The sequence below is a fragment of the Falco peregrinus genome, chromosome 1, assembly GCF_023634155.1.
Source record: "Falco peregrinus isolate bFalPer1 chromosome 1, bFalPer1.pri, whole genome shotgun sequence".
NCBI lineage: Eukaryota > Metazoa > Chordata > Aves > Falconiformes > Falconidae > Falco > Falco peregrinus.
The window spans coordinates 51,678,849-51,692,003 of record NC_073721.1 but is presented as its reverse complement, the minus strand read 5'-3'; the positions used below and the strand labels follow the sequence as shown (position 1 = coordinate 51,692,003).

Genomic DNA, 13,155 nt, shown 5'->3' with positions numbered 1-13,155 from the left:
AGCCAAGGGATCACATTCCCACAGATGGTATTAGAGTCCAAAGCCCTTCATGTTTGACTGTGGGATATGTACAGGTCAAATGAGAAGTTACACTGTCTGGGAACAAAGTTTAACAAACCTTGCAGACAGTGCTATTTGTTTTTACAGTTTTTTGACTTAATACCATTTACTTGGAAACGGCTATTTTATAGAGGTTTTTTTTCTGTAGAGGTAATTCAAGGCCAATTAGCTTTCACCGGAGGCCATCTTCTATGTAAATTCTAGTATGTCCAAACTTTGTAGCTTCTCCACTGATTGATTAAATGTAAGGTTTGAAGTACTGTTTTCAGCGGTAATCTGACAGGTGTCCAGAGAAATGCATTAGGCTATACAGTGGTCGAAGGAGGGGATTAGGAGCTAGGACCCTTAAACTCTAGATCTGCTCAGTATTGTTAATTATCCTTGCCAAATTTCCTACCCTCATTTATAATCTGTCGGAGACATGCAGTAAATTTACTGGATGGGGAAGGAGGAAGATGTCCATGATTGTTTGGCACTCGCAGGCATTATCTGCTATGGCCTGTGCTCAATGTCATGCAGCTAAGGTGAGACTGTCAGCCCTGCCACGATCACTCACTGCAGCTGCCTCCAGCTCACAGCTCAGCACTGGTGTGAGCAGCCAGTCCAAGAACAGCCAGTGACAACAGTTTGCTCACAAAAAGGCAAATGGGTGATGATGAACATAGCAACTTGTTCTTGCTTGTGATCAGTAGCACCAGAAAGGATGCTATTCAGTCCAGAAAGACCAAAAAGCATAGACCCACATCATCTGTCTGACCAGAAACTGCTTTCATGTACTTGCTGCTATGCTCAGTAATGATCCAGAGCTCCAGAGTTTTGGAACATGCATTTCAGGGGCAGTGACTTTCCAAATACTGCAGTCACAAGAAGTATGAAACTTAGAAAAAGCAAATCTTTTTACTATGGCTGTTTCAGAAAGCAGGTGTACAAGAAGACCCCAGGTGCCCAGATGCTGGACAATGCAGGCACAATTGTATGTTCAGAAGCAGTAGCAGCTTGTTCAAAACCTCTGCCTGAAGAGCTGAACTCTGGAGTCATCTTTCATTATTTTTAACCAAAGCTCAAGAGCTGCTTGGCAGACACGAGCTCTGGATTGCTAGGCAAGCACAAAGTTTTATTGTCCCTGTGTGATTGAGAGGCTAACCCACAGGATCTTTGTTTCCTGACCTCATGTATTCAGCGAACACTGTAAAGTGCACAATGGTCAATGTGGCAGCCTATTTGCAACAGCCAGGGCAATAGGCAATTATGCTCTGGAGACAAAATGATTGTATGCATGTCTATATGAGAGTAGGAGAGAACAAGAGAAACAAAGAGGAGAAGAACTGGTGAGAGTATCAGCCAATTTCTCAAATGCCCTGCCTTCCACAGACAGGCCAGTGGGCCACCCCCCTCCTCAAACTGCCCAAAGCAGTCATGGCCTCCAATGAAAGTGTCACCTTTGAAACTGAAGAGGTGAGCACAGATGTAAAACAAGATCTGCTTCCAATTGAGTTCCACAGCCTTCCTTCAACATCTCCAGTTCACACATCTTATGTTAGCGTGTCCTGGACACCTACAGCCAGAGCACAGCTGAGTGGATTCTCACTCAAGGCTGTCCCCAGGATGCAGAAATATAAATTATCTAATCACATCGAGATAGAATATATCTGCATTGCAGCAGAATGGGCAATCTCAGAGCTTTCCAGTGGTATTCACAGTGCCTTTCTTCATGTAAGCTTCCAGAATTAATCACCAGTGTATGAATTTGGCTTCCCATCCCTTTCCCCAGCTGACAGGAATTGATGGCACCAACTGCCGTCACCACTAGAAATAAGTGATTCCTTCACTAGCATGGCAGACATATGCCAGCTAAGAAGAGAAGATCTGATTATCAGACTTGCTTGTTTTGGCTTTTCAATGCACAAAAGGCTGTTTTTCTCAGAATTAGGGTGACTGCAACAATCTGTTTTTAGACAGAGTTAGAACCGCAAGATAAAAGAGGCAGAAATCTTCTCATCTGCATATTTACCATCAAAATGCAGCAACTGCATAATTTAAGCTTAGTGTTAAAAATATTGTATGTATATTTTAAGGTTTTCCTACTCAGGTGAAAAGGAGACATCCTTTCACTAAGGAGGTTAATTATTTCCTAATGGTGTGAAAACAACAGAAAAAAAGGAATCAAAAGGAATTCTCTTACCCTTCCCCCTACCTTGCGGCACAGCAAAGAGACATCTCCATCCATACCCTTCACAGACACATGCAGTAAAATGACTCAGAACAATAGAGCAGAGGCATGCACTAGTAACTGGGGTCCCACTGAGCCCCACGAGGGTCTGGACACTTGCACAAAGGTACAAGTTACAAGACATGTGTGGAGAGAGCAGGAGCTTATTCTCAGCTCATTAAACTGTTCACCTGAGAAGGGAAGCACCCCCACACCCAGGGAATGGGCACAGGCCCTAACCACCTAGTGGGTCTGCCAGAGGAGAGGCTCTCCAATACCACGGGCAATGGTGCCACCCAGCTGGGCAACCACTGCCCCCAGCCTTCTCCAGCATCAGCATGCCAGCAGCTGCCTCCTCTGCAGTCCTGAGCAGAACATAGCTGGGCTCTGGCTGCCCTGTGTCATCCTCCCCACCCCACACACCCTCGGAGAGGTGCTCTTCACTAGGCCAAGCTCCACAGGGAAGAATGAACTAAATACAGGCTGCCTCTGTGGTATTCAGTCACGACTGAGCTCCGTCAGTGGCACCACAGGAGTTTCCTCACTCTCTCTGCTATACATATGTAGCCTTTATACTCTGTAGAGCTGAAGTCACCAGCTAGCTGTACATGAAATCTGACTTAGTAAGAGGACTTCTTCACCCAGGGGTGTCCTGGTTTATTGTTGTCTTTCCCACTGGCTGCTTCCTTAATAGAGACATTTTTATGTGACCTCTGCTGCTGTCCATACAGACACGTGATGTTCCAGACAGGACCTTGCTTTCATTCTAGGAAGCATCCTTTCCTCTCCAGCACTGCCCAGGAACCCTGCAGCACGATCAGTCACTGCTCAGAAATGTCTCTGCGAGCTTGGCATGCCCCATGAGGGCTGCAGAGCAGGCTGGCCTGCTGGACACAGCCAGCTGGTACTCCCTTCGCTGACACAGCTTTCCCATGCTCTCTGCCGGCTGCCTTTGCAGCCTCACACGGCCACACAATCCACTCTGCTTTGACAGCCTCATCCCTCAGACCCTAGTACCTATAACTACCTGATATGCACATGGGCTTCTGTTTAAAAAGACAAGTTAGAAGGGCAATGCATGACAATAGACCGCAATCTGAAGACAGCCAATCAAACCAATAAATCCCTACTCACTCCCCAACAGCTGTAGCCCAATTAAACTCAACAGTTCACAGGTGTTCATGTAATGACTTTAACACAAAAAAGCACCGTTCCCTTTAGGGGCCTTTAAAAAAATTTAGAGCTCTTTAAATTTTATATACCAACAACATCAAACCAAACTAGGAAATAATAAAGAAGGAAAGGAGATAGAGCAAAGAAAATACACAGAGTGTCAGCGTCAGCATCAGCAACAGCCTAATTAAACAATAGCCAACAGGAAAATGCACATTCTGCTCACCCAGCCACGGCCCTTCTTGAGACCTGTGTGCTGGATGCAAGAGCAGTTATTCATACAGCCTTTTCAGCATTGTTGCACCAGACACACTTTCATTCATGAAGTCCCTCTGCCTCCTCAGAACAAAGCTGTGAATGAACTCATGCTAGCAAACCAAAGGCCTGCATCTATCATTTCTCTCCAACTCTTTGGCTCCCTCCCTACCATGAGGTCAAAACTGGGCTGGTCTCCATGGCGTGCTGGGAGGCAGAGCTGTACACCTCTGGAAGTGACTAATGACCCCACTATTTTCTGTGGCCCTGCAGCACATGTTAGCTGATCCAGGGAGCCCTGCTGAAGCTGACACCCTTGCTGTTCGGGTTGTCTGCACCATCTGTTTGCTGTGTGCCAGCAGCAGGCTCTTGCTAGGTGCCTCCTTATTCTTGGATTTTGTTACACCTTGCTATCAGTTCTGGCCACAACCTCATTATTTTCTTTTGTAGTTTTCCCATTGATTGCAGGTGTTCCCTCTACTTCTAACTCACCTTCATCCCCTTCATTCTCACAGACCTACGTGAGCCCCTAGCACTGTTAGGATCACAGCTAGGAGCTGCCACATCTATTCATTGCAGGAGGGATGAAGAGACAGGAAACACAATTCTCACAAACCAAGAGAAGGAAGCACCAGGCTGGAGAAGAATGGATACTTTTGGGACCCTACAGGGTCCTGAAGATGCAAAGAATTTGCAGTACCTCAACCTTGGGGGAAACTCAGTCCAAGGATTCTTTCTTACTGCCCTTGCTTTGATTATGTGTTTGTAGCTTCCAACTTTCCCATGGTGACCCACTAAAGCCCAAGTGGATCTGAAGCTTTTGCCTTGAAGCAATCCTGGCTTCAGCTTTTCATTCTTATGAAGAAACGTGAAGTGTTCTTATAAAGAAACATTTTTGTCCAAAAGATTTTTTAAGAGTATCAATGAAAAGATGCTGCTCTGTTGAGAATTAGAAGGTTCTGGGAGAGGAACTCAGTTTCTCTCCATCTTACTAAAAAACAAGAGCCTAAGAAACCGAAATATTTTGAGGCTTCAAAAATCAAGTTACAGTGCCAAAACAGTGCAAAAGAAGGCTTTTCCAGAGTTCCTAGAAAAGGAGAAGACTGTCTTGCTGGGCCTTTGAAGCCAGGAATTAGCACAGGAGCAAACCAGGCAGCTCTGAATCCTGAAGTCCATTTTTGCATTAGCACAGCACAGACAGCAGCAGTAAACTCCCTGGCCCCAGTCTGCCTTTCCCAGAATATGAAATCTTAAATACTTTCTAGAAGCAAAAAGATGCGGGGTTGCAGACTTCATCCATTCCCTGTCCTCTGCTTAGAGGGAGGACTGTAAAATGTAATCCCCCTACAAAAGGCAGATTCATAGAGCAGTATGGAGATCTTCACAGTTATGTATCTTATTCATGCACTGACAACACCTAGCACACTGGGCCGCAACCTGGAGACTCCTTTAGGAATTACTGTAATATAAATAGTAAATGAATATGAATAATTATCTGAAGATGATAACTAGTGATTTAGATATGAAAAGGCCCCAGGATGCAAGTGCTAATCTCCTGAGATACTTAGCCATCCTTTCAAGATGCATGAAGACATATAAGTAGGCTAATTACAAAGGAAAATGTCTCTTGTATATAGATCTCATCTAAATTCAGAAGTGAGGCAAAAAACAAATTGAGAAGATACCCAGGAAAAGTTCAATAATATTGCTGGGAAAGGTTAATTTTCAGAGATTTCTTTAAGATAACCCAGAAAAACCCTTAAATACAAAACCAGTTAAACCTTAAATAGCAACTGCAAATGTCACACCAGAAAGGCACTCTAAAATGAATAGGACTATTGAACTGTGGAAGCATCATGGCAAAAACCACAACAATTTCATTTTCTTAGTTTAGTTTCAATTTCTAATTCACACAAGTAGCTTAAACACGTTGATTTGAGATCAAAACAGAACTGCAGGTTACATAGCATCTGTTCTATAGGAGGGTGCTGTGTGCACTGAGATAATTTTAGATGAATGTGTTATAAACAAGATCTGTGGAACATTGCAGAGTAGCAAGTTTTGAGAGAGAAAAACATACAGTTTAAATGCATAAATTGTTTAGAATGTTTAGCATGTGGTTGTAGAGCAATCAACCAAGTAATCTGTTTTCCAGAGTAGGACAGCTCACACAGATGAAACAGTAGCTTCCTCTGTAATTAATGTAAGTCTCATTCAACACTCAGAGAAACATCTTCTTACTCTGTGCAAACTTGGTGCAAAGCCACAGCTTTTAGCCACTGCTTTTGTTATTTTCCAACAAGAAAGTTGCCCAGGCTGCTGCTGCAGTTATCAGGCCTGCATGCATGACATATTCTGGCTGGGAAAGGTCCACTGATGACCAGACTAGACCTCCCCTGGGACATACTGGTCAGTGTAGACTGCCACTTTGATACTGTTATTTTGGGATATGGTCATTTTTGCTGTGAATTTCTGAGGTTATAGAGAAATAAATACATGTTTATTCCTTCTTGGGGAGGACAGTTTTGGAGAGACCCAGGAACCAAGCTACACCGCTGAGGTGCCTTTCCAGATTCGTTTACCAACATACTCTAAGGACATCAGGTTGCCTGTTCTGCCTACAGCAAGGCGAACACTATACTGTGTCCTGCACTCACAGGACTGGTTTCTAACAGGTCTTCCTATTCTAGTCCTAGACTCAACATTCCTCCAGTATTCCTGGGTCATCTCTCAACATACCTTATTAATCCCACAAGTCCTAGATAAACTCAGATGATAATCAAAAACTTGAGTGTAGAAATGTAAACTAGATTAACATTTTATTTCTTCATAGTTTTTCCACCATGTGAAAAAGGTTTGTGTGTAACACAGGGATTTCTGACATACTCTGCCTTGATTTATCGATACAAAAATTTTCTGCATTTCAACTCCTCTTTTAGTCAAACCTAAAAGTGAGTTCATGAGAATGGTGTAGGTTCAGGTCAGAAAAAAGGCATTTCATATGTGAATGTAAATGAAGATGCATGAAAAGGGTTTTCCTTTTAGATAAAAAATCTGATATTTAAAAAAGTGTGAAACTACCTACAGAATATAAGACAAATATCATTTCAGTTGGTTCATAATCCTATCCAGGCTGCAGTGGAACATTTCCCTGAAATGTTTCCTGCCTTGCTCAGTTATTTATGATTTGCTTTCTAGCCTAACTGCAGCAACTGACACCCTGCAAAGAATCAGAATAAGAAGAGAAAGCAGCTAGCACCAGCTTTCTCTGAGATGCTCTAACCTTCTGACTCCAAAGCAGATTCATCTCTTATCGAGCCATCACCACAACTCACCACAGGAGCAGTGCGCTGCCGTAGTGCTCATGACCAACTCCACAGTCACTTGTTGCTGAACACAGAGCACCCAGGTACTCAGACTGCAGGGAGGAGCTTGCAGGGTAGGCTAGTTCAGCTCAGTGTCAATGTTTAGGCGATAACACTCTGGAGATCTACTGAGGTCTGCAGCACTGTATGAGTTCTCACCTTAGTGAAACCTGTGATGAACTGTAACATTTTCCATCATCTGGAGCAAGGGCTAAGTGTAACCTGCTGCCCTAGTAGCAGCCCACTCCCGCTGAAGCACAGTAACACAGTAGCTGCCAAGCCCTTCCTTCTTCTACATGAGCTTTTCCTGCCTTCCCTGAGCCTGCTGAACTGATGCGAGACACAACCACACCAGTCACACTCCATTCAGTGAATGAAGCTGGCTCTGTTTTGCTGCTACGAAGACCAGCAAGAAATTGCAGCAGCTCTATTCTGCCCTAGGGAATGGAGACAAATGGGTCTGGCTCGCTCTATAGCAGAGTCACCCTCTCATTGTGACCTCCAAAAATTCTCTGTGGCAACTACACATGAGAGCATAGTGAGCCTGAGCAGTATTAACAGGGACACATATTCCCTCCTCAGCTGCGTAAAACTACCCAACAGTAGCACCTCTCAGTGGAAGCTGCAGCAGCCTTGCTTCAGCAGAGCCCTTCTGCAGAGACCAGAGGTGGAAGGGAGATAGGTCACTGGGTGTGATGTGAAAATACCCTCCTTGCAGTCAGCACTGGTCTCCTGCAGCACTCTGCAAAGGGAAAAATCACACTTGTGCTCCAAACCAGCACAAAATTGCCACTAGACTGCCAGAACTGGTTGCCCATGAGGACAGGCTCTGGGTACTGGATTGAGCAGGGCAGTGACATCTCTTGGCTAGACATACTCTCCACTCTCTGCTCACATGTTTGTGGCTACCCAGTGGCACAGAGACTAGGCTGTGATGAGGATAAGGTGCCCATCTGCTGTTTGCACTGGTTGCTCACAGGGCATGCTGTGACCTCCTCCCACCCTTCTCCAGGCACCAGCCGCTTCCATACATTCATCTTCTTGCATATTGAGCCACTGTGCCGTCACTCACAAAGCTTATATTTAAATACGTCCTTCTGTTGAACTCAAATTAAATATAGCCTAGTTGAATCTGATACCATGAGAGAACCAAGGCTGGAGGCGAGACTGAGAATGAGGAGGAGATCACAACTGAACAAATACATTTAAAGTTGTGAAGTTAACACCAGGCTGCACATCTGACTCAGGTACACACTGGGTTTGCTTCTTTTCAGCTCAGCTATAGTATTAGTTGCAGTGAGGTCATCCTTGCATGTCCTTCTGCTTTATGTCTCTTACTAGATAGACACACACAAATCTTCAAATTTTACAGACAGAATGAAAATTCACACAAACATTTGTCTTCCTGACCTGTCAGCACTTACGGCAGCGCCTGACTGACAGATGCACGACAGGGGAAATGAGAACCTCTGAAAAGGCAGGTATCTCAGGACTGATTTTGGAGTCTACTGACAACAATAACAATCAGCTCTTAGCTGATGTCACAGTGCAACAACAAAGCCTGCGGCAGCTTGTGCTGCAATTCAGGCCAAGGACTCATTTTGGGCCCTCTCCTGATGTGGTTTGCCCTGCCAGCCATTTTTCAAGCAGTGCTTAAAATCTGTTTGGGGAGAGTGGCCTGGGTGACTGGATCTGAAAAAGGACCAGAGCTGAATGTATGGATATTAGCAAAGACATAATTAAGGAGCCCAGATGTAAAAAACCAAAAGACCAGAAAGTGTGACCATTGAAGTAAGGAAGAAAAGTTGTAACGTTGTGGTAAGAGCGTTCACAAGAAGTAATACAGTAAAGTTAAAAACCAGATCTTCAGGCCTGCAAGACTCAAGTGTCCAGATCCACTAAGCTGTCTGCTTAATACCTTGAAACTCTTCATTAGGCTTCAGGTTGAATAGCTTCTAGCAGCAGAACAGATTTCATCTAGGTCAGTAAGCCATGAAAAGCCTCATCAGTCATCACATGATAACCTTGATTGAACCATCCACATATATTTAAGAAACCAGTCCCATTAGTTGCATTGTGAGGAACCAAGCCAAGTTGTTCCTATTTCCGTCCCAGTATCCTAAAAGCTAGTCCAGATCTACTTTGCTCCAACCAGCTGACTTACTTTATGGCTACCTGTTGTCTTTGACAGCTACGAATCCACTATGTTTAGTTACAAACTGAGCCAGGGCAAGGAGAAGCAGAGGAGGAGAGGGAAAAGCATGCTGAGTGAACTTGTCGGGCTTGCAAGAGTTAAAGGTGCTGTGTGTCCCAGTGCCTGTAGACTGTCTCCAGTACTGATAAAACAGTGTGCTTCGAAACATATGGTAGGCAAGCCCTGGTTTGTCCTGCTGCAATCTCTTCAATTATTTTTTCTGTTGTATATTTTACAAAGGATAAATCAGGGAACATTTCAAGAAATGTTTTCTCATTCTAAAACTTATCAAAATATTGCTGACACTGATCCATGGCTGGGAATGTCATTCCTGAATAAACATGATGTCATTCTCATTCCATTCATACTTCTCCTGGACAGCTGCTGTCAGCCTCAGTGAAGAAAAATGCCACCTCGCTGGTGACAGCTGCCACTTGAGGTACTTTGTATATCAGCCTCCATAGGAAAAAAAAAGGAGCCAGTCACGCAGATGCTATTTAAAGTATGTTGCATCTTGATGAGAAATGCAAAAGTTAATATGGAGCAGGTTGCTCTGTGTCAGAAGTCTGGACAATGAAGAATAAGGAACTTTTCTGGTCTCACCTTCCTAAGAAGCAAGACTCAGAGAAGGCCCTCACTCCTGCACTGCATTTGCTTTAAAAACAAAGGAAGTGCTAGCTAAGATGTGCTTTGGTTTCTTTACTTTTCTTTATTTTAATCAAGACCTGGAAAGTCTTCTGGAACTTACAACTTAAGGGGGACAAAGAAGTGCATGACCAAACCTATTTATGTATGCTTGCCATGACTTTATACCTTCTATGTCCCAGAAAATACCCTAGAGGTGATGCTTCCAACTTGGTGTCATCTGCAAACTTGCTGAGGGTGCATTCCGGTAAGAACCTGTAACTTGACAAAGCAGGTAACTGCCAGGGAGCAGACAAGCCCTCTGCACCTGTTCATGTTTAGAGGGGACTGTTCAGATCAAGGGCTTCAGTCAGACTCCAAAGTGCAAGCACCAGCACGCTAGCGAAGCTGTGGTCCAGTCTGCAACAGACAGGCACATGCATTACTTTGCAACCACACTTAGAATGCTCTGGGAGAGTTCAGAAGGACACAGGTAAATGAGAAGTCAGGACAGAAGAATGAATATTTTGACTTCTGATGATGGTTTTTATTAATTTCCTAGGCCACAAAGAAAACTAAACCTAATCCTTTAAGTTTCCTCCACCACCAGTAGAGTCCACAAGAATTGATTACTACAAATCCCTGATATGTGTTGATGGAAACTGTTTTGAGGCAGTTGAACCCTTGCATTGACTCACTTTTCCTCATTCAGTGTCAAAGGGGCAGATGTATAATCTGGCAAGCTTTCCAGATGCATCTTGAGCAAAGGAGAGCACTGCAAATCATTAGTACTAGGCAGGATCTTTCAGTCTGTCACAGTACCACTGGCAGCACTCAATATGTACTCACAGCACACCCAGGATGACAAGCACCTCATGGAGGGGACACCAGTATTCACCAGAGCCAGTTTCTCAAAGAACAAATAAGTAAATTATCTTCCTTGCATGCTGTGGTGTTTCATCACACACACTCTGCCCCCAGTAGAATGGCAACAAGCCCATGCTAGGCATGAGCTCCTTTGTAGCCATAAATGTTGCATTAATAGGTTTCTTGCTAGTACTGGGCTATCAGTTTAACTTTATTACTTCTCCTGTCCCATAAATGCTCTCAGGTTCTCTTCCAAGGAGTCTGTGCAGATTGCCAAACAGAGAAGAATGACAATGACATGGCCTCTGGCTCTCCCCTGAAACAGCAGCTTTTCTGTCATCCCCTGGAAGTGCTCCAGTTTCTTTACAGCTCTGGAAACGTGACCTAAGCAAGGTTGCCAACACATGTTCGTCCATGTCAGACATTACTCTGATTCTGGAGCCTGCGAGGAGCCTGTCAGCTATCATTCTGCCAAGAATACCCCAGCCCTAGCTCCTCTGCTTTCAAATTCAGTCCGTGTTAGGCTGAGTAAGAGGAGCTGTCAGGTATGTGGAAAAACAATAGCAGCTCTTGCTTTAATTTGCATGCCCAGTATTGAAATCCTTTGTCACTAACTCAAGTAGGCAGTGGATAAAAACTAAGTGAAATATAATGATGCAATTCACATAAATGCATGAAGAGAGGATCTCTGCGCCTAACCTCATGCTTGCCAATGTTCTGGTGCAGATTTGTTGTGTCAAAGCATCAGAAAACAAGCATGCTGGAGTCCCCTGATCAAAATGTTCACAGTCTCACAGACTGTCCACTTCTGATTTCAGCACAGTGGCAAGTCACCAGTTCTTTCTTTAACCTGCTTTCCTCCGACACCTAAACACCGCCTGACCCTCTGCTGGGACTGCCCTCCAGGTGTGTCCCATACCAGGTTGCTCTATAGTTCTAGCATTTGGAAGAGAGAAAGAAAACCTCCGTGCAGATTTTTTATGTGTGTTGGTCTTGCCTGGCCCTTTTGACACAGAGATCCTCTGCTTCTTCACCGTTTCTTCCTGCTGGCCTGTGTGCGTAGCCTTATTCCCTTCTCAGGCTGCCGTTGCAGCCTGCACGGCTGGTAAGCACCCACATCTCAGGCAGCTGAAACACCGAGCACCTCCCAGCGCTATCGGCTCCTCACACTGCAAGACAGGTGGAGAATAAGGGAGCTCCAGCACCTCAGCTTTAAAAAAGAAAGCCAAAGTGCAGAGCAGTCACCTATACAAGACTTTCACAAAACTCTGCCTTAAATTGGCACTAACAGAAGTAAAGCTAAACTTTTCTCCACGTGAAAGCCCTCCCCTGTCTCACAGCCCGGCTCTTTGTCTCACCAGCAGCCACAGATCTCCCCAGTGCTCAGATGTGACACACCCTAAAGCCCCAACCTCACTTTTAATTAAGGACTGTGCCCCTGCCAGCCCGTTTTCCAGGAGACCGTGCTCTCCTCATGGAGAGCCCCCTGCGGCACCCAGGCCTCCATGGCCTCAGCCTGCTCTGCGCAGGGATGCAGCCCTCAGGCCAGCACCGCCGCCACCGCAGGCACTGCACATCGTTCATAAGAGAGGATACGACAGAGGGAACTGAGCCCCATGCTCAGTGTAGTGCACTACATCATTCAGTTGCTGTGATCCTGCTGCAAACATCTCCTGAGGGGGAACATGAGCAGCTCCACACGCTCCAGGCCCCAAACACCCCAGACTTCCAGCCTGTCTTCTCTCCAGCCTCACCTGGTGCTGTCTTCTGGGCGATGTTTCCTCACATGGCGCCCACAGGAGATCACCTGCTCCACAGAGGCCTCCACTGACACCGCTGGCCCTTCCCTTCATGGGGAAGGGGCGTCCATGTCGGAGGGCACCGGCAGCAGAAGGCAGGTCCCTCAGACAGGTTCCCGCCATGCCCAGGCCGCGGGAGGGTCACTGTGCTGAAGTGAATTCTGGGATTTCCTCCACTTTTGAGGATAAAACACTCGCTTTACAGAGGCCATCACCTCACTGAAAGCACCTTGCACCTGAGGAAAGCCCCACCTTCCTCCCAGCAGCCACCGAAACACCGCAGTTCTGTGAAACGTCCTTTCTCGGAACGTGGCCGCCTCAGGAAAACCCAGCATTTGATTCGAAACCAGCCCCGACAGCCACCTGCCTGCTGCAGCGCGCTGCGGCCGGTCTGTGGCGGGAGGGCAGCTGCCAGCCGGGGCTGCCACTCCTCCGAGCAGGAACCCGCCCACACCACTCCAGAACCTTCTGGCACCTTCCCTCAGGGAGACATGGCCACAGCGGGGCCCAGCTGGGCCATGCCAGGGCAGGGTGGCAGCGGCCATGAAGGATCCCCCGCCCTCACGAGGCCTGCGGGCGCTTTGTGAAGGAGGGGGCATCGCCGGCTGC

At 45.9% G+C, this 13,155-nt stretch overlaps 1 long non-coding RNA gene across 2 annotated transcripts in view; it reads right to left on the bottom strand.

Annotated features, from left to right (window-relative positions):
* LOC129783666 (uncharacterized) overlaps nucleotides 1-12,828 on the bottom strand; it is a 52,518-nt gene extending 39,690 nt beyond the window's left edge. For both annotated transcript variants that reach the window (XR_008745446.1, XR_008745445.1), the window contains exon 1: nucleotides 12,502-12,828. This is a non-coding gene — a long non-coding RNA (uncharacterized LOC129783666). The remainder of the gene's footprint in view (nucleotides 1-12,501) is intronic.
* Nucleotides 12,829-13,155: the final 327 nt, after the last annotated feature.